Source organism: Bos mutus, chromosome X, assembly GCF_027580195.1.
Source record: "Bos mutus isolate GX-2022 chromosome X, NWIPB_WYAK_1.1, whole genome shotgun sequence".
NCBI lineage: Eukaryota > Metazoa > Chordata > Mammalia > Artiodactyla > Bovidae > Bos > Bos mutus.
The window spans coordinates 121,023,774-121,042,606 of NC_091646.1; the positions used below are offsets into that span (position 1 = coordinate 121,023,774).

At 35.7% G+C, this 18,833-nt stretch overlaps 1 protein-coding gene across 5 annotated transcripts in view; it reads right to left on the reverse strand.

Annotated features, from left to right (window-relative positions):
• The window catches only part of CNKSR2 (connector enhancer of kinase suppressor of Ras 2), a 284,773-nt gene that overhangs the window by 247,458 nt on the left and 18,482 nt on the right, over window positions 1-18,833 (reverse strand). The gene's annotated exons all lie outside the window — the stretch shown is intronic.

Genomic DNA, 18,833 nt, shown 5'->3' on the forward strand with positions numbered 1-18,833 from the left:
GTTCCAGAAAAACATCAATTTCTGCTTTATTGACAATGCCAAAGCCTTTGACTAGGTGGATCACCACAAACTATGGAAAATTCTGAAAGAGATGGGAATACCAGACCACCTGACCTGCCTCTTGAGAAATCTGTATGCAGCTCAGGAAGCAACAGTTAGAAATCGACATGGAACAACAGACTGGTTCCAATTAGGAAAAGACATGGAACAACAGACTGGTTCCAATTAGGAAAAGGAGTACGTCAAGGCTGCATATTGTCACCCTGCTTATTTAACTTATATGCAGAGTACATCATGAGAAACTCTGGGCTGGATGAAGCACAAGCTAGAATCAAAATTGCAGGGAGAAATATCAATAACCTCAGATATGCAGATGATACCACCCTTATGGCAGAAAGCAAAGAAGAACTAAAGAGCCTCTTGATGAAAGTGAAAGAGGAGAGTGAAAAAGTTGGGTTAAAGCTCAGCATTCAGAAAACAAAGATCATGGCATCTGGTTCCATCATTTCATGGCAAATAGATGGGGAAACAGTGGAAACAGTGGGTGACTTTATTTTTTCAGTTCCAAAATCACTGCAGATGGTGACTGCAGCCATGACACTGAAGACGCTTACTCCTTGGAAGAAAAGCTATGACCAACATAGACAGCGTATTAAAAAGCAGAGACATTACTTTGCCAATAAAGGGCCATCTAGTCAAGGCTATGGTTTTTCTAGTAGTCATGTATGGATGGGAGAGTTGGACTGTGAAGAAAGCTGAGCGCCGAAGACTGATGCTTTTTTTTTTTGCTTTGCATGTTTTTATTTATTTATTTATATTTATTTATTAGTATTTTTTTCACTTTATAATATTGTATTGGTTTTGCCATACATCAACATGCCTCCGCCATGGGTGTACACGTCGGAGGGGGGTTCAGGATTGGGAATTGATGTTTTTGAACCGTGGTGTTGGAGAAGACTCTTGAGAGTCCCTTGGACTGCAAGGAGATCCAACCAGTCCATCCTAAAGGAAATCAGTCCTGAATATTCATTGGAAGGACTGATGTTGAAGCTGAAACTCCAATACTTTGGTGTCCTGATGCAAAGAACTAACTCATTTGAAAAGACTCTGATGCTGGGAAATATTGAAGGTGAGAGGAGAAGGGGACGACAGAGGATGAGACGGTTGGATGGCATCACAGGCTCAATGAACATGGGTTTGGGTGGACTCCAGGAGTTGGTGATGGACAGGGAGGCCTGGCGTGCTGCAGTCCATGGAGTCGTAAATAGCCGGACACGACTTAGTGACTGAACTGAACTGAACTGATACAGAGGAAAACCAATTAGAAAATATAATGAAAAAAATTCCATTCACATAGGAATAAACACAAAGTAGCTAAGAAAAAACCTAACAAAAAATGTAGCCAACACTCATTTTTTTTAAAGCTTACAAATTTCATGGAAGGATATAAAAGAATATCCAAGCAAATAAAGAAGGACACACACACATTCCAGGATGAAAATACCCAAGAGTGAGTAGATATAAATTTTCCACAAATTAACCTATTCAATTCAATCTCAGTCAAAATCCTAATAGGATGTTGTTTTGTTTGACCTGACAAACTGAACCCAAATTTCATATAAAAAGAAAAGTGAGCAATAAGCAAGAAATATCTGAAACAGCATAACATGGTGCTGGGGGAGGACTTGTCATTCAGATAGTAAACATTCTATAAAGCAACATTAATTCAAAACTGCACTGAATAGGAAATACATGAACCCAAAAAACAGAATCCAGAAACAAACCTATCCATGTGAATTATTTACATGATTGAGGATTTATCAACTGATTCTTTCAACTAATTAAGCTCTTCTTGAAATCTAGTTTGCATTATGTACATATTGTTGCATGTTTCTATTTATGAATATAGAAGCTACTATGGAAGATTTTATGAGGAATAGTATGTTTTTTTGTTTGTGTGTTCTTGCTCAGTCACTAAGTCATGTCCAAATCTTTGCGATCCCATGGACTGTATGTAGCCCACTAGGCTCCTCGGTTCATGGGATTTCCCAGGCAAGAATACTGGAGTGGGTTGCCATTTCCTTCTCCAGGAGGAATAGTATGTTACATAATGCTATTTTCTGGAAGCAGTTTTTCTTTAATGTACCAGTTTACCATTTGTTCTGACAAGTAGCATGTGGTTTAAGTGAAATATATAGCAGCTGTATATAGCATGGAAACTCATACACTGGAGTCAATATAATAACCTTTATTTAGAATTAAGATTATACATTTAACTCCATATACTTAGCAGGACCAGCTTTGGTATTATATGCTATTTTTATACTTCCAGAACAGAAAGTATTTAATACATGTTTACCTAATAAATATCTTTTGTTTCAAAATTCAACAGATTTAAAATTCGTTTTGTGAGTTTTTTAAAAATTTTATGAGATTTTCTCCTTCTAAAATCCTTATGTAATGAACCACTTAACTCATTTTTCTCTATAACTGAAATTTACACTCATCAGTCATAGTCACAAGTAGAGTTTAAAATACTTTCCCTGTCTCACCATCACAAAATCTGAATTGCCACTGATATTTTATAGTTAGATAAATTCATACTAAGGTTCACAGGAAAAAATTGAGGAGAGAATTGATAATGTATATAAACATATTATGGTCACTGAGAGTGAATCTATTCTTACATAATATCAGTATGAATTGACAGTGATTTTTTTAATAAAAGAATCCATATACTGGATGATAAGATTGAGAGCACAGGAGAACAGATATTCCCTATGACTGTTATCTGCAACTGATCATATTTGCAAAATGAGAAGAAGGTATCATTTTAAAAGGAAATTTTTCTATTGTGTGGAAATTTTCTTTAAAAAATGGAGACCGCTATTAAAATCGGGTTTTTCTAGTACTCTTGCAGTTTCATTTTTTACATTTAGATCTCAAAACCATCTTGGGTATGGTAGGAGGTTAAGGACCTAAGTTTACCTTTATCATACAGTAAATTTCTGTATGTGCTGACATCTAGTTCTGGGCTTTATATTCTATTCCACTGGTATATTTGTCTGTCTATGGGTCAACATCAAGTTGTTTTTATTAGAGAAGCTTTATAATGTTTTCATATCTAGTAAAGTTAATCCCACTTTATTGATTTTCTTTTTCCAGGTTTTCCCAGCTCTTCCTTTTTTTATATGTTTACAAGTTTGATGATTGAAATACTCAGTTGTGAGCTGGATTCAAGAGATTAATTTAAAAATTATGTCCTAAACATAATCAAGATGGTAAATCAAGCACAAAAAAATTAAATTATGTCAAATAAGTATAAAAATTTAAATGCCTATAATTTTAATATGATCTCTTGTTTTTGTATAAATATTTTGGAGCTAACTACATGTCAAATATTTGCATGTTCCAGAATAGTAAAAAAATGGATTTTTATTTGTAAGATAGAGTAATTTATAGTAAATTTATTTGTAGTCATTTGCCATTTAAATTTCAGATTAGTTACTAGATTAGAAATAAATTAGAAAAATCATAAACATAAGTTTTCTTTATAATTATTAAGCCTGTTAAGTATCATCATAAGTCCAAACATAGTCTTTGGCATAAGCATTCAATTACCCAAACTGAAAATGAACATAAACTAAACCATTCTAAAATATTAATGATTTATTCTAATATTCTCAATTTTAGATAAGCAAAACCAGAAAGTTTATGAAATTTCCCTTTATTTGCTCTAGGTTTCAACTCCATATCCTTACTTATCCAAGGACACCACATAGATCCGTGCAGGTTGGGTAATACATACCTGTACAGTCATATATAGGATAGTAAAAAGTTACACAAGTGAATGAATGTGGCAGCCTTCTTTTTGAGCTTTTTGCTATAAGAGTAGAAATCTACTCCTTTAAAACCAGGAGGGTGTCTGATAATTCAAGTCAACTCTGACACTATCAGAAAGCCCAGGTTATTTGTGCTTATGACCCACCAGTTACAAACTGGAGGGTCCAAGGATCCCCTCTAACTCAGGAGGCCAACCACAAGCCCAGATTGTTACTGAAATAGAGCAAGACCCTGAAGGTCCCTCCCAGGCACAAAAACCCCTCTGGGTTTCTTGTTTGTAGAAAAAGGCTTTAGTCTCTTGGGCCTTTCTGATTCTCAAAGAACAGGCTCAAACAGTTACTAATTAGGGAAGTGAGTAAATGCAGAAACATAGGAAAAGCTGTCAAGCAAGAAAATAATAGCTTAAACAAAAGTTCAGGGATATAACAGGGTACTAGTTCCTCCTCAAGGGATATACATAACAATCAGACACAAATCTTTGAGTTGTTCTGCAGAAACAAAGACATCCACATGCCAGGTAGAGGATGGGGACTACATGCTAAACAAGCACACAGATCCCAAACTGGTTGGAACTAGGCTGAATTTACTAGGCTGGAATTAAGATTCCCAAAATATCACCACCAACCCATCAGAAGAAAGTCATACACCCTATAACCCTCACCTTAAATGTTGCCTTTAAAACCCTTTCCTGAAGGTCATAAGGGAGTACAATCTTTTGAGCATGAGTTGCTCATTCTCCTTGCTTGGTACCCTTTCAATAAATGCTGTATGCTCAGTCACCACAACCAGGTGCCAGTAGACTGCCTTTGCTGCATGGTGGGAGAGTGGACCCAAGTGCGTTTCAGTACCATTACCTCTACTTCTGATCAACTGGCTATGAATCAAAGGTTCCCACAAACCCATACTCAGGTTTCATTAATTTGCTAGAACAGCTCACATAAAAGAAACATTTCACTAATCAGACTACCATTATTATAAAAGGATATAACTCGAGAACAGCCAAACAGAAGATATGAACAAGGCAAGGTACCAGCAAAGGGCAAAGGCACTTCCAAGCTCTCTCCTCAGAGAGAGAAATTTAGGCTCATCAGTCACACATTCTTGGGTGTAGTCCAAAAATCACCTCATTAAAATAACAAGACACCTTTATTAATCCCCTCACTTAGGAAATTCCAAGACTTTTCAGTGCTTCCAGTCAGAAACTAAGGAAAAGGAAATAGGTATTTATTATATATCAGAGTCTGTGAACCCACAAGTGGTATTTTTCTGGCTTTGAAAAAGGTCAAAATGAATTATCTCTAAGCCAGATCTTAGGAGTTTGTGCTATCACCTTAAGTGCTTATAGAGTTAGATAATTATCGAGAAATATGAGCATGTTATTTCCAATTTTAAAACCCTCTATTTTTGACCTTAATATAAAAAGTCAAACTGTTGCTATCTACACTTAAGACTATGCCAAAGCCTTTAACTGTGTGGATCACAATAAACTGGAAAATTCTGAAAGAGATGGGAATACCAGACCTGACCTGCCTCTTGAGAAACCTGTATGCAGGTCAGGAAGCAACAGTTAGAACTGGACATGGAACAACAAACTGGTTCCAAATAGGAAAAGGAGTATGTCAAGGCTGTATATTGTCACCCTGCTTATTTAACTTATATGCAGAGTACATCATAAGAAATGCTGGGCTGGAGAAAGCACAAGCTGGAATCAAGATTGCCAGGAGAAATATCAATAACCTCAGATATGCAGATGATACCACCCTTATGGCAGAAAGCGAAGAAGAACTAAAGAGCCTCTTGATGAAAGTGAAAGGAGAGTGAAAAAGTTGGCTTAAAGCTCAGTTCAGTTCAGTTGCTCAGTCGTGTCCGACTCTTTGCGACCCAATGAACCGCAGTACGCCAGGCCTCCCTGTCCATCACCAACTCCCGGAGTCTACCCAAACCCATGTCCATTGAGCCGGTGATGCCATCCAACCATCTCATCCTCTGTCATCCCCTTCTCCTCCTGCCCTCAATCCTTCCCAGCATCAGGGTCTTTTCAAATGAGTCAGCTCTTCGCATCAGGCAGCCAAAGTACTGGAGTTTCAGCTTCAACATCAGCCCTACCAATGAACACCCAGGACCGATCTCCTTTAGGATGGACTGGTTGGATCTCCTTGCAGTCCAAGGGACTCTCAAGAGTCTTCTCCAACACCACAGTTCAAAAGCATCAATTCTTTGGCGCTCAGCTTTCTTCACAGTCCAACTCTCACATCCATACATGACCACAGGAAAAACCATAGCCTTGACTAGACGGACCTTTGTTGGCAAAGTAATGTCTCTGCTTTTTAATATGCTGTCTAGGTTGGTCATAACTTTCCTTCCAAGGAGTAAGCGTCTTTTAATTTCATGGCTGCAATCACCATTCGCAGTGATTTGGGAGCGCAGAAAAATAAAGTCAGCCACTGTTTCCACTGTTTCCCCATCTATTTGCCATGAAGTGATGAGACTGGACGCCATGATCTTAGTTTTCTGAATGTTGAGCTTTAAGCCAACTTTTTCACTCTCCTCTTTCACTTTCATCAAGAGGCTCATCAAGAGGCTTTCGTCAAGAGCTGACTCATTTGAAAAGACCCTGATGCTGGAAAAGATTGAGGGCAGGAGGAGAAGGGGACGACAGAGGATGAGATGGTTGGATGGCATCACCAGCTCAAAGGACATGGGTTTGGGTAGAGTCCGACAGTTGGTGATGGACAGGGACGCCTGGTGTGCTGCAGTCCATGGGGTCGCAAAGAGTCAGACATGACTGAATAACTGAACTGAACTGAACACTTAAGATTCCTGCTACTGGACTATCCTTTTAGTGGACAATTCTTAACCTACTTTTCTAAGCTCATCATTCTGTTAGTATTACTAACATCCTGGCTTATTAGAGAACCCCTAATTCAGCAAATCACTGCTTAGAAAAGATACATCTTGGCCAAAAGACACTAGCTTGAACAAGGTATAGCTGTAGGTTTAAATTCCAGAGTGTTCTTAAAAAGAAGCACTAAAAGATTTTAAAATGTATTTGCATGCTTCTACTACTATAAAAACACTTGTAAAGACCTAAGGAAGAAAGAAGTGACTAAAACACCTAAAAGTTTAAGTCTTTCATCTACTCTTTCTTATCATTCATAATGACCCCCCCAAATTTAAGTAAGGTTGCCCCAAAACAATTAAGAACATTTATTCATTTTAAAATATTTTCTTTATATATTTTGACTTGGGTTTTATTCACATAACATTTGAACTCTAGTTCATAAAAGAAAAGCTTTCGATAAAATACTTAATTTACACAAACCAATAAAAAGAAAGTCTCTGCCCTGAGATTAAATAAAAATTTATCTTTCTTAATCTTTAAAAGGGTGGAAGAAAAATATTCTTTGCGCTGTAGCTAAATTGACATATGAAACAGAAGTTAAGAGCAGTATTTATCTTAGATCACTTTTTATTTATTGAGGTGATTTTACTCATTAGTTCATTCAAAAATAGTTATTGTATAAATGTGCCAGATACAACTCTGAAAGTCTTTTGAAACTCAGACATTGCTAAGTCTGACTTAAATACTATATTTTCGCCATATGAAAATATGTGAAGCTCTACATTTCAGAAGTATGGCTTTAAATTCAAGTATATTAAAGCATGAGGCATATAAACAGAAATTTTTGTATGAGTAAGCCATGTTGAACTGAATGGTCCGTTCCTGGCAGAGTCTCGATTCTGACTCAAATGTAAACTGTTTACTGAATCTTTATTTTTATCTTCTCAGTAATCTTGTTTTCCAGCTTCATTATACTTAAAATTCATTTATTATTTCAGTAAAATTAAATTTAAGTAGCTCAAAAAATACTTGATGATTTACATTCAGCATCAATTACAGTAATAAATTATTTGTAGGCTAGCGTGGTGACTTTGTGTTGTTAGTGGTAACAATAATAACCAATACTTTTCCAGTTTCTACTATGACCTTTGCATATATTAGCACTCTCAGACTACAACCCTCTTTTATAGGTGGTATTAGTGGTGGTAGTAATAACAGCCAATGTTAGAACCTAGTAAGTACCAATAATCAGTATATCATTTGCATAGATTACTTCATTTAAATCTCAATGGTCTTTAGGGGAGGTGTTGTTATGTCCTCATTTTAAAAAGGAGAAAATGGTTATTATATGCTCAAATCCAAACAATCAATAAGTAGCAAAACTAGAATTTAAATCTAGGTATATTTAGCTTCAAAGTCTACATTTTTGCCACTGTAATAAAGTGACTACTGGAATAGACTGTGTAATACAGTGACCACTGAGTAGATTACTGGAGGTGGTTATACAATGGTGATGGTGGACAGGCCTTACAGGAGTTTAAGTTAATGGGATTAAATGGTAAAAAAAATATTCTGTCAAAACTTTAATTTAGAATGGGGACATTCTGATTACCTGAGGGGAAAAATAACTGAACTATCCCAAAAGGTTTTCATGTTAGATTCCAATGTTCTCAGAGCAACTTTTAAAAATACCTAATTATGTAGGCAACATATGTTGTATTTTACTATTAAAAAACTCAACGGCCCACGGACAAATAAAAATACTACCCAACCATACAGAATTAGCTCTGATATACTTAGCTAATTACATGTTTCAAGTAAAACTACAAAAAGAGAAAAATGTCTCTAAAACAAACTTCCTTTCATTTGAAGGATATACATACAATTAACTTCTGCATAAAAAATGTAAGGTGCCTTGAAGATGTACATTAACAAAGAGATTCAATTAAAGGTTTTATTTTAATAAGGTGCTTATTTTAATTGTACTAACACATAATATTAGTAAAATACTCTAAAGTAGAATTTATGCTTTAAGGTTGTTTATTTGAGTAGGTGGAAGTGGGCAGTTTTTGGTACCAAACTTTATTGGTATTTATGAGGGTAATCAATTAAGTTTTCTATTATTCTACTACTGTTGTACATAACTGCATAAATACTTTTATGTAAGTCCAAAAATTTCTAGGTTAATTTAATAGCTGTGTATCTATGACCAACATATAGTAAAAAAACATTTACGGTCATATTCCAGTGTTATCTGAGTTGCTGAGATGGGTTAACAGACAAAAAAAATATAGGAACAAGATCTAATTCTTTAGCTCTTCACTATACAAGGTGCTTTAGTTTTACCATTTCAAGTTATAATATAAATTTAGTTAAAACACAATTATAGATTTGTGAAACAAGCATAACTAAATTAATAACTCAAAACTGCTGGTTCAAAAGCAGTCACAGAATTAAGTTTTACACTCCTTAACATTAATTTTCCTGGGACTTAGACATTTGAGAAACACTTCAGTTACACTATGTGCCCGTTTGCCATTTGTCATGGAACATGAAGAGCCCGGGTGGCTGCCAATGATGTGAACTTTTCCTACTGGTCCCAGAAGTATGACTCAGTGCTTGTCCTGAGGTGACCACATTTCTTATGGTGGCAGGAAAAGCATTATCATTCCATCTTTAACAGCAGCTATCAGAAAATGTGCATAACGCCACAGTTCATTCTCAAGCAATTAACTTACAAATTTTTGCCATTCTTAAAAGGATGACAAAGCTCGAAAAATACAGTATCTAGATTAACATGTAAAAAAAAGTAATTCCTAAAGGACAGTAAATGCCATTAGAAGGAAATTTAGAATAGAAAACACAATGGTATTTCAGTGGTGAAAGAAAAAATACTTTGTTTTCATCTAGTTATTGAATACGTGACAGCACACCTAATACAAGAGACCCACACGTTTCAAACTTTAAAAAAATCCATTTATATGTTTGTTTCCATTTTGTTAAGTATTTTTATTTACTCACGTCTCCCTATTTGGCATTAATATACTTATCAGAGACTCCAACTGTGTGGCTTTAACACTGAGATATAGGAATGTCAGAAAGAGAAAGCAATGAGAACAGTATAAGTGATGCAATATCTACTACACAGAAGAAGAAAGCACTGTTTAAAATAGGTATCAAGGAGGACATCACAATAAGTCAACTCAACGAACAAATCTTAAAATAATTCAGTGGTCCTGATCTTTCAAATGTACTTTTCTGATGTATCAAAGGCAGCTATTTGTGTTTGGTTGGGACCAATTTATTCTATTATATTAATTCTAGCAGAATGCTGAGGTTACTTAAATTATATAGTTAAAGAATATAAAGCCAAAACTTATTCTACATGTAGAGATTCAGGAACATGTATATCATTCATAATTAAAATGGCAAATAATTAAAAATAAGTGAATTGTAATAGACAATTCAGCAAAGTAAACCATTTACAGCTCTAAACAGACCACAAAATCCACTGTGTGTTCAGATTTGGATTTAATCCTGTTGCCCTGGACTATACTAACAAACAGCATTGCCTTAGAAAATGATATTTAAAAATCACTGAATCACAGCACACAGAGATTTGAAGACTATCAGAAGTGTTTCTAGCAGTTAATAGCATTTTTAACTCCTTACAAATGGGGTCTGGCATTCTCTGAATCTTATATTCGATTTATGATAAATGAAATCTAAAGCAAACATTCTTAATGAGGGGATTTTTTATGAAGTAGGCTTGTTGCATGTGTTAATCAAGACGTGTTCTAGCTTTGACACCAGTGATCAAAATAATTAATTTTGTTCCTAACAGAGATGTCCTTATAACAATGAAAAGATGTATGCCTCACACTTTTTCTGAGCTGTCTTTTTGTAATTTTGTTACTAAAAAGATATGTGAATCTAGACAAGTCCTTAACCAATCTGAGTTCAGTTGGTTACATGTAATAAGAGATTTCTATAAGTTCTTTCTTATCAATTTATTTCACAGAGAACAAGTGTGTCAGTGTACACACAAATAAGCATGTTCTTATGAAAGAAGTGTTACAAACTGTTTTAACTGATATGTTTCAATAAAGGGACCTAAGTAAGAATTTCCCTGTCAAATATAATTAATACCATAAATGTTAAAGGTTTATAAAAATATCTGTAACATTTGCTAAGAATTTAAGGGACATATTTGCACTACATCCATTAATACAAATCTGTTTGATTAATTTGCACATATCTAGAAATAACTTGAAAGAACATTACACAGACCCTGATTTTAAAGGGATGATTTAAAAATGAACACCAAGAACAAAAAGCATTGGGGTTTTTGTCAAGATAGTCTGTATCAACTTGCATATACCACATACTCTAATCTATGCTTTCCTTGTCTTGTGAGAGCATTTGTAATTCATATTTTTATTTTTATATAGTATGACTTTTCAGCTACCTGAAATTTTTTTTTTAATATTACCAAGAAGTAGGCAGAGAAAGAGTGTGAGGAGTTAGTCTATCCAAGGGATCAGAAGGTATTTGCTCAATGACCTTCTTGCAAAACTTGTTACAGTTTTTAGTAGTGAAAGATTATAGAAAAAGGGAGAAAAGGGAGAAAGAGGAGAGATTTGTAACCTACCATCTGAGCAATCTGCTAACCAGAATTTGTAAAAGTAATCTGGCAATGATGGCACAGACCTGAAGGATTCAGATCCACCTACAACATCAAAAATACAGCTTCTGCTTTTGTTACATAACAACTCTTTATGTAAAGTACATGAAGTTTTATGCCTGACATTCAATTTATAGGATGGAAAAAAATTAAACCTTCTAAAAATTCAGAAGTCCCAACTGTCACTAAAGTAGATATAAAGAAAATCAAGAATGCTCATCATTCATTGCTTCTAAACCAAATATAAGAAGGAATTTAAAATTTATAATCCAGTTTTAAAGGAGAACATGTCACCCAATATTCTTTTAAGGCAAAGAAAACCAGAAGTTCAAATTATTTCCCTCGGTAACTCTGATAGCTATCTTAACTACATGATCTCATTTTTCAAAAGTCATTTGTTTAATTTAAAATTTAAATGGTTTTAAAAAATGAGCTATAAATGGCTCAGGGGTGACCAAAAAAGTCCAAATGATCTTCAAAGTTTGAATGAAAAGAATAAAATATGGCATATTATTGCCTTTTGTCATTTATCACACAAAATCAAAAAGATGGAGGAAAAGTAGTAATAACAAAATCATGAAGAAAAATATTTCTCAAAGGTTTTAAAGGCAACATTGTTACACTGTTACACTGATTAAAAGGAAGCTCTTAATTGCAGTATTTAAAAAATTCTTCTACACTAAATTTTATATGTGAGCTGACATCATTTACACGAGTATACCAATTTGGATATATGGGGCATTTTTCCAAGGGAAACACAGATGTGAAACATAAGGAGAAAAACAAAACTGCTGGTAATTAAAAAAATATATAGCATACTAGCATTGGGAAAGTACACTTTCCAACAACCATTCCATAATACAAAACATGGGAACTAATTTGTAGTTTTAATGCTTCTCAATTGTCCTCCATCCAAATACCACTTGTGATACACGAATGAGAAAAGGCATTGTTTTGTCAGTGATTCTCTCTTGTTTTCATTGATCCAAGCTCAACTGAATTGGTACATTTGTTTCTTACAATTGACTGTTTCCCCATGAAAAGTCAATACATTCTTAATACTTAAATAGAGCTCTAGTGTTCATAAGTGCCTGTTATTTTCATTGTACAGTTCCAGTGTTTAATGATTTTGATCAGCATGTATATGCCTGTGTTGATAAAACTTATATTCCAATCTTCTGACAATGTCTGAAAAATGAAATTTCTGTGATCATAAACCTTTTGGTAAAATAAAGCTGAGAAGTGTGAGGAATCATGATATGCAAGGATTCCTACTGAGATGAGGCTCATACCAGTTGAGACATAGACACGGATGGTAAGGCATCAACAGCAATGCCTTTTGGACCTTAGTATTTGGTTTCCCGGCAGGGAGAACAAGATATACCATTCTAATAATTAGGCTGAATTACTTAAGTGATCATTTGACTCACATAAGGAAAAAATTGTTTGGAAAGGAAGATACCAATAAAGCTGTTAGAGAGAAGTGGCTACACACAAGGCAGAAAGAAGCTAATAATAGGAAAAGTTTCCAAGAGAGAACCAGCCACTTCATATTCCAAATATATTTTAAAATCAGTATAATCTTTGTCTTAGCTTCTTCGTATATGTGAGCTATATACAGCAATTTATTTCTAAATTGGAATACTTAAAATTCTTTTTCATAAATATCATTTTAAAATATTGTTCAATAATTAATAAACTACTTTTGCCAGTGTAAAAATGTTACTCAATTTCTACTCAGACTACATGTTGACTGTTCTTCAGAAGTCTCTATAAAGCACATTTTCCTTACCCTCATTTTTAGAAAAAGAAATTGAAGGCTTGAGAAATGAGGAGGTGAGTTAAAAACACACAATGGAACAGAATTTAAATTGGACCAAAACTGGAGATTTTCAGTTCCAACTCAGTCCTACAGATAACTTGTATTGTTTTCACTATACAGTGCTTCCTACTAGATATTTTTCCCTTTGATTATCTTTTTATTCATATTTTTATACATTTATGACATGTAGAGATGGGGGAAGAGTGGGGTACAAAAGGTGAGTAAGTCTTTTGGTATGCCTACAGGTGATAAAGATGCTTTCAGCAGCCTTAAATACATCATCTGGCATTTTTATTGGGGAAGGTAGAATATTAAATTCATGGCAGCCTACAAGACAGTAGTTACTATACAATGATTACTCTTAATTAACTTCTCTGAAGAACTCATGTCCATCTGCACTCTGAAAAAGCTTCCAAGTCTTCTTCTTACCATCTGTATTTCATAAGTCATGAAAATCACACTATTTGCTTCTAACATTCTGTTTTTAATTATTATGAGACTGTATTACTGTAATAGCTAGTCATCCTAAATCTGTGTACTTCTGTTATGAAAAGTATCATTGGAAAGTTATGAAAACAATTTCAATCTAAATGTTGCCCACCTACCTTGGGACAGATTCTATCCTGTCTATGATATAGGAGAATCTTGGAAAGCCAACCCATCATTTCTAATCACATATTCAAAGATGGCTTCAAAGCTTTGATATTTAACTTACAATCTACACAGATTGTTTTTTTTAAGTTTTCTTAAAATGCAAAACATTGTTACCTTACTAAAACAAAAAAAATAAAGCAGAAAAAACAAAATAAACTTTCCTTCATTCATGTGAGCATAGTTTAAGAAACACTTTGCACAAAAAACAAAAGTATTTCATAGATAATACATTAATGTATATCTAGGCTGGTAGTCAGAGCATGAAGTCAGGAAAAGAGAAGGACATTTAGCAGCAAGACAGGGAGACAATTCTCAGATATTCACATTAACATCAGCAGAACTTCACACTTTCATAGATGTGGATTAATAGCAAAGAATCAAATAAGCTGAAATTGTGATCAATATAACATTTCAATTTATTGTGGCAAGAAAAAAACAAGTTAATGCATCAAATTCCTGGTCACAGTTTTACCTACTTATTACCAGAGCCTACTCCTTTCAGAAAATTTTCATGCCAGTAAAATAGAAAACAAGGATAATATTAATTAAAAAAAAAGATACAGGAATAAAATGCAAGTGTTAAAGTAATTCTATTTTGAAATCAAATATAATTTCTCAGAGATGTGACCAAAGGAGGTATTAAGTTACAAACACTCTCATACCCAAAACTCAGCTGCTAAACACACTGTGCTGTGCTTTGCTTAGTTGCTCAGTCATGTCCTACTCTCTGCAATCCCATGGACTATTGCCCACCAGGCTCCTCTGTCCATGTGGATTCACCAGACAAGAATACCTGAGTGGGTTGCCATGCCCTTCTCCAGGGAATCTTCCCAACCCAGAGATGGAAACCAGGCCTCCCAAATTGCAGGCAGAGTCTACCATCTGAGACACCAGGGAAGCCCACTAAACACAGGACATGACCCCATAATACAATGAAAATAGTGTTACCTTTAGTGACAAAAAGAAAAATGGTGATTTCCTTGTAGAAAAGCAATGATGAAAGTTCATTTGGTTATATTCAATTTCAGCAAATCTACCCTAGGCAAATATCTCCCCTAAGTAAACATGAATGCATATTTATATACACATTTATATATTCGCTTCACTTATATATTCAGGTTAAAATCAATTATTATAAACCACATTTATTTGCTAAAAAATGTTCATGCCTTGTTTAACATTCCTACACAATGTCTGCAGGAAACAGAAACTACAATTAGAAAGTGTTGGTAATCAGGCTTTGTTAACAAGGTTTAGAATAGCACACTCTTCTGTCGAACAGTTTAACTGCAAATCTGTTATAACTGAGGTAATATACATAAGGAGGTGGAGCTAAATTTTGGTGGTTTCCACCCTATTCCATGCACATTCAGTTTCTTTCTCTCAAATACATTTACTCATTAGCAAAACATTAAAAACAAAAGCTAATCAAGTAAAAGATTAATTTCAGTTGAAGGGAAACCAGGTGTAACATTCATTCAAAAAATTATTTCTTCACAAGTGGAAGAGCATGAGATTTACACTGGAGCAAAGAGATAGGCAGAGGTTCTTGTAGCCAGGTCAGGGCCAATATTGGCCCTTGGGTGCACTTGTAAGTATTGTGAGGAGTTTGGGGTTATCACAATGATTGGGTTACTGAATGATTGCTAGATCGATGAATGCAACAGTCCCACACTGTACAACTGCCTGTAAACCACATGACTTTTTCCCTTACATTGAAAGAGTTTATCATTAACACAAAATGGTAAACCAAAGCTTTTTCATATGAGATATTGTTTATATTTTGACATAACCAAATTTCAAAAGAAATTTAACTCTAATTTTTTAAACTATTTCAGAATAATTTTAGGTCTGCAGAAAAGTTGGAAAAATAGTACAGAGTTTCTGCATAGCCCTCACTCATATTCTGCTGGTAAAGAACCCGCCTGCAATGACAGAGACCTGGGATCAATCCCTGGGTTGGGAAGATCCCCTGGAGAAGGGAAAGGCTACCCACTCCAGTATTCTGGCCTGAAGAAATCCACGGACTGTATAGTCCATGGGGCCAAAAAAACTCGGATACGACAGCGACTTTCACTTTAAGGGCTTCCCTGATAGCTAGGTTTGTAAAGAATCCACCTGCAAAGCAAGAGACCCTGCTTCGATTCCTGGGTCAGGAGGATCCCCTGGAGAAGGAATAGGTTACCCACTCCAGTATTCTTGGGATTCCCTTGTGGCTCAGCAGGTAAAGAATCCACCTGCAATATGGGAGACCTGGGTTCGATCCCTGGGTTGGGAAGATCCCCTGGAGAAGGGAAAGGCTACCCACTCGAGTATTCTGGTCTGGAGAATTCCATGGACTGTACAGTCCATGGGGTTGCAAAGAGCTGGACATGACTGAGCAACTTTCACTTCACTTCATTTTATATTCTATTATTAACAGCTCACATTGCTGTGACACATTTCTCACAACTAAGGAACAGCACTGTTATACCACTATTAACTAAACTTCACAATTCATTTTTATTTCAAATACTTTTTTCCTATCAGGCTGTTTATGTCCTAGGATCTAAATAATCCTCATGTCTCCTTATCTTATGGTATGTGAGTTTCTCATATTTTCCCTGTTTTTGATTACTTTGACAGTTCTGAAGGAATATTGGTCAGTTATTTTGTAAAAATGTCCATAGATTTAGATTTGTTTAATGTTTTTCTCCTGTTTACACCTTAATGACCCAGATAACCACAATGGTGTGATCACTCGCCTAGAGCCAGACATCCTGGAATTCAAAGTCAAGTGGGCCTTAGGAAGCTTCACTAGGACCAAAGCTAGTGGAGGTGATGGAATTTAAGCTGAGCTTTTTCAAATTCTAACAGATGATGCTGTGAAAGTGCTGTACTCAATATGTCAGCAAATTTGGAAAATTTTCAGCAGTGGCCACAGGACTGGAAAAGGTCAGTTTTCATTCCAATCACAAAGAAAGGCAATGCCAAAGAATGTTCAAACAATCGCACAATTGCACTCATCTCACACGCTAGCAAAGTAATGCTCAAAATTCTCCAAGCCAGGTTTCAGCAGTACGTGAACTAGAATTTCCAGATGTTCAAGCTGGATTTAGAAAAGGCAGAGGAACCAGAGATCAAACTGCTAACATCTGTTGGATCATCGAAAAAGCAAAAGAGTTCTAGAAAAACATCTACTTCTGCTTTATTGACTATGCCAAAGCCTTTGACTGTGTGGATCACAACAAACTGTGGAAAATTCTTCAAGAGATGGGAATACCAGACCACCTTACTTGCCTCCTAAGAAATCTGCAGCAGCTTAAGAAGCAACAGTTAGAACCAGACATGGAACAACAGACTGGTTCAAAATTGGGAAAGGAGTATAACAAGGCTGTTTATTGTCACTTATATGCAGAGTACATCATGTGAAATGCCAGGCTGGATGAAGTACTAGCTGGAATCAAGATTGCCGGGAGAAATATCAATAACCTCAGATATGCAGATGATATCACTCTTATGGCAGAAAGCGAAGAACTGAAGAGCCTCTTGATGAAAGCGAAAGTTGAGAGTGAAAAAGTTGGCTTAAAACTCAACATTCCAAAAATTAAGATCATGGCATCCGATCCCATCACTTCATGGCAAATAGATGGGGAAACAATGGAAATAGTGACAGACTTTATTTTCTTGGGCTACAAAATCACTGTAGATGGTGATTGCAGCCATGAAATTAAAAGACGCTTGCTGCTTGGAAGAAAAGCTATGACCAACCTAGACAGCATATTAAAAAGCAGACATAACTTTACCAACAAAGGTCTCATCAAAGCTATGGTTTTCCAGTCATTATGTATGGATGTGAGAGTTGGACCATAAAGAAAGCTGAGTGCTGAAGAATTGATGCTTTTGAACTGTGGTGTTGGAGAAGACTCTTGAGAGTCCCTTGGACTTCAAGGAGATCCAACCAGTCAATCCTAAAGGAAATGAGTCCTGAATATTCATTGGAAAGACTGATGCAGAAGCTAAAATGCGAATAAACTTTGGCCACCTGATGTGAAGAACTGAGTCATTGGAAAAGACCCTGATGCTAGGAAAGACTGAAGGTGGGAGAAGAAGGGGACGTGAGAGGATGAAATGGTTGGATGGCATCACTGACGCAATGGACATGAGCTTGAGCAAGCTGCTGGAGTTGGTGATGGACAGGGAGGCCTAGCGTGCTGCCGTCCATTGGGTCGCAAAGAGTCAGACATGACTGAGCAACTGAACTGAACTGAGACTGGAATTGTGGGTTTTGGGGAAGAAGACCACATTGGTCAGGTGCCATTCTCACCACATCATATCATATCAAAAGTACTTGCGATGAACATCACTTATTACTGATGATGCAAACGGTGATCGGGTGGCGAACAGAGAGTTCACTCGGTTCGTCCACTGAAATTGTACTTTCCCTTCCCACACATTAGTCTTCAGAACAGGTCACCAAGTGAGCTCAGGATCATAAAGTGTGGAGTTATGTGTCACTTCCTTGAGAGGGATGTTTCTACATAAATTATTTGAAATTATCTGTATGGGAGATTTTTTTCTTTCCTCCCTCATTTGTTTATCCAGATATTTATTTACATCAGTATAGACTCAATACTTACATTATACATTGAGTTAAAATTCAAAACTGCTTGCATTGCTCAAATTGTTCCAGCTTCAGCCACTGACAGCTCTTTCAGAAGGGCTCCAAGTCTTTGACATGCTCTTATCATTGTGTTTTTTAAGCACTTCCTTACCTTCTGGCAAAAGATGCTCCACACTCATCTTAAATTTTCCCTCCTCAGCTCTAGATTCTACCATTTCTCCAAAAAGCTGAGGTTCCTTTCAATAAATGTTGAACAGAAAGTATTAGAGTGACATATCAAGTACATCTATCCTGATACTTCTTCTAATACTTATTTTTATTCCATTGTTTATCAATTCATCTGCTCTTCCATTTTCTTGTACTTACGGAATAACTTCTGAATTTA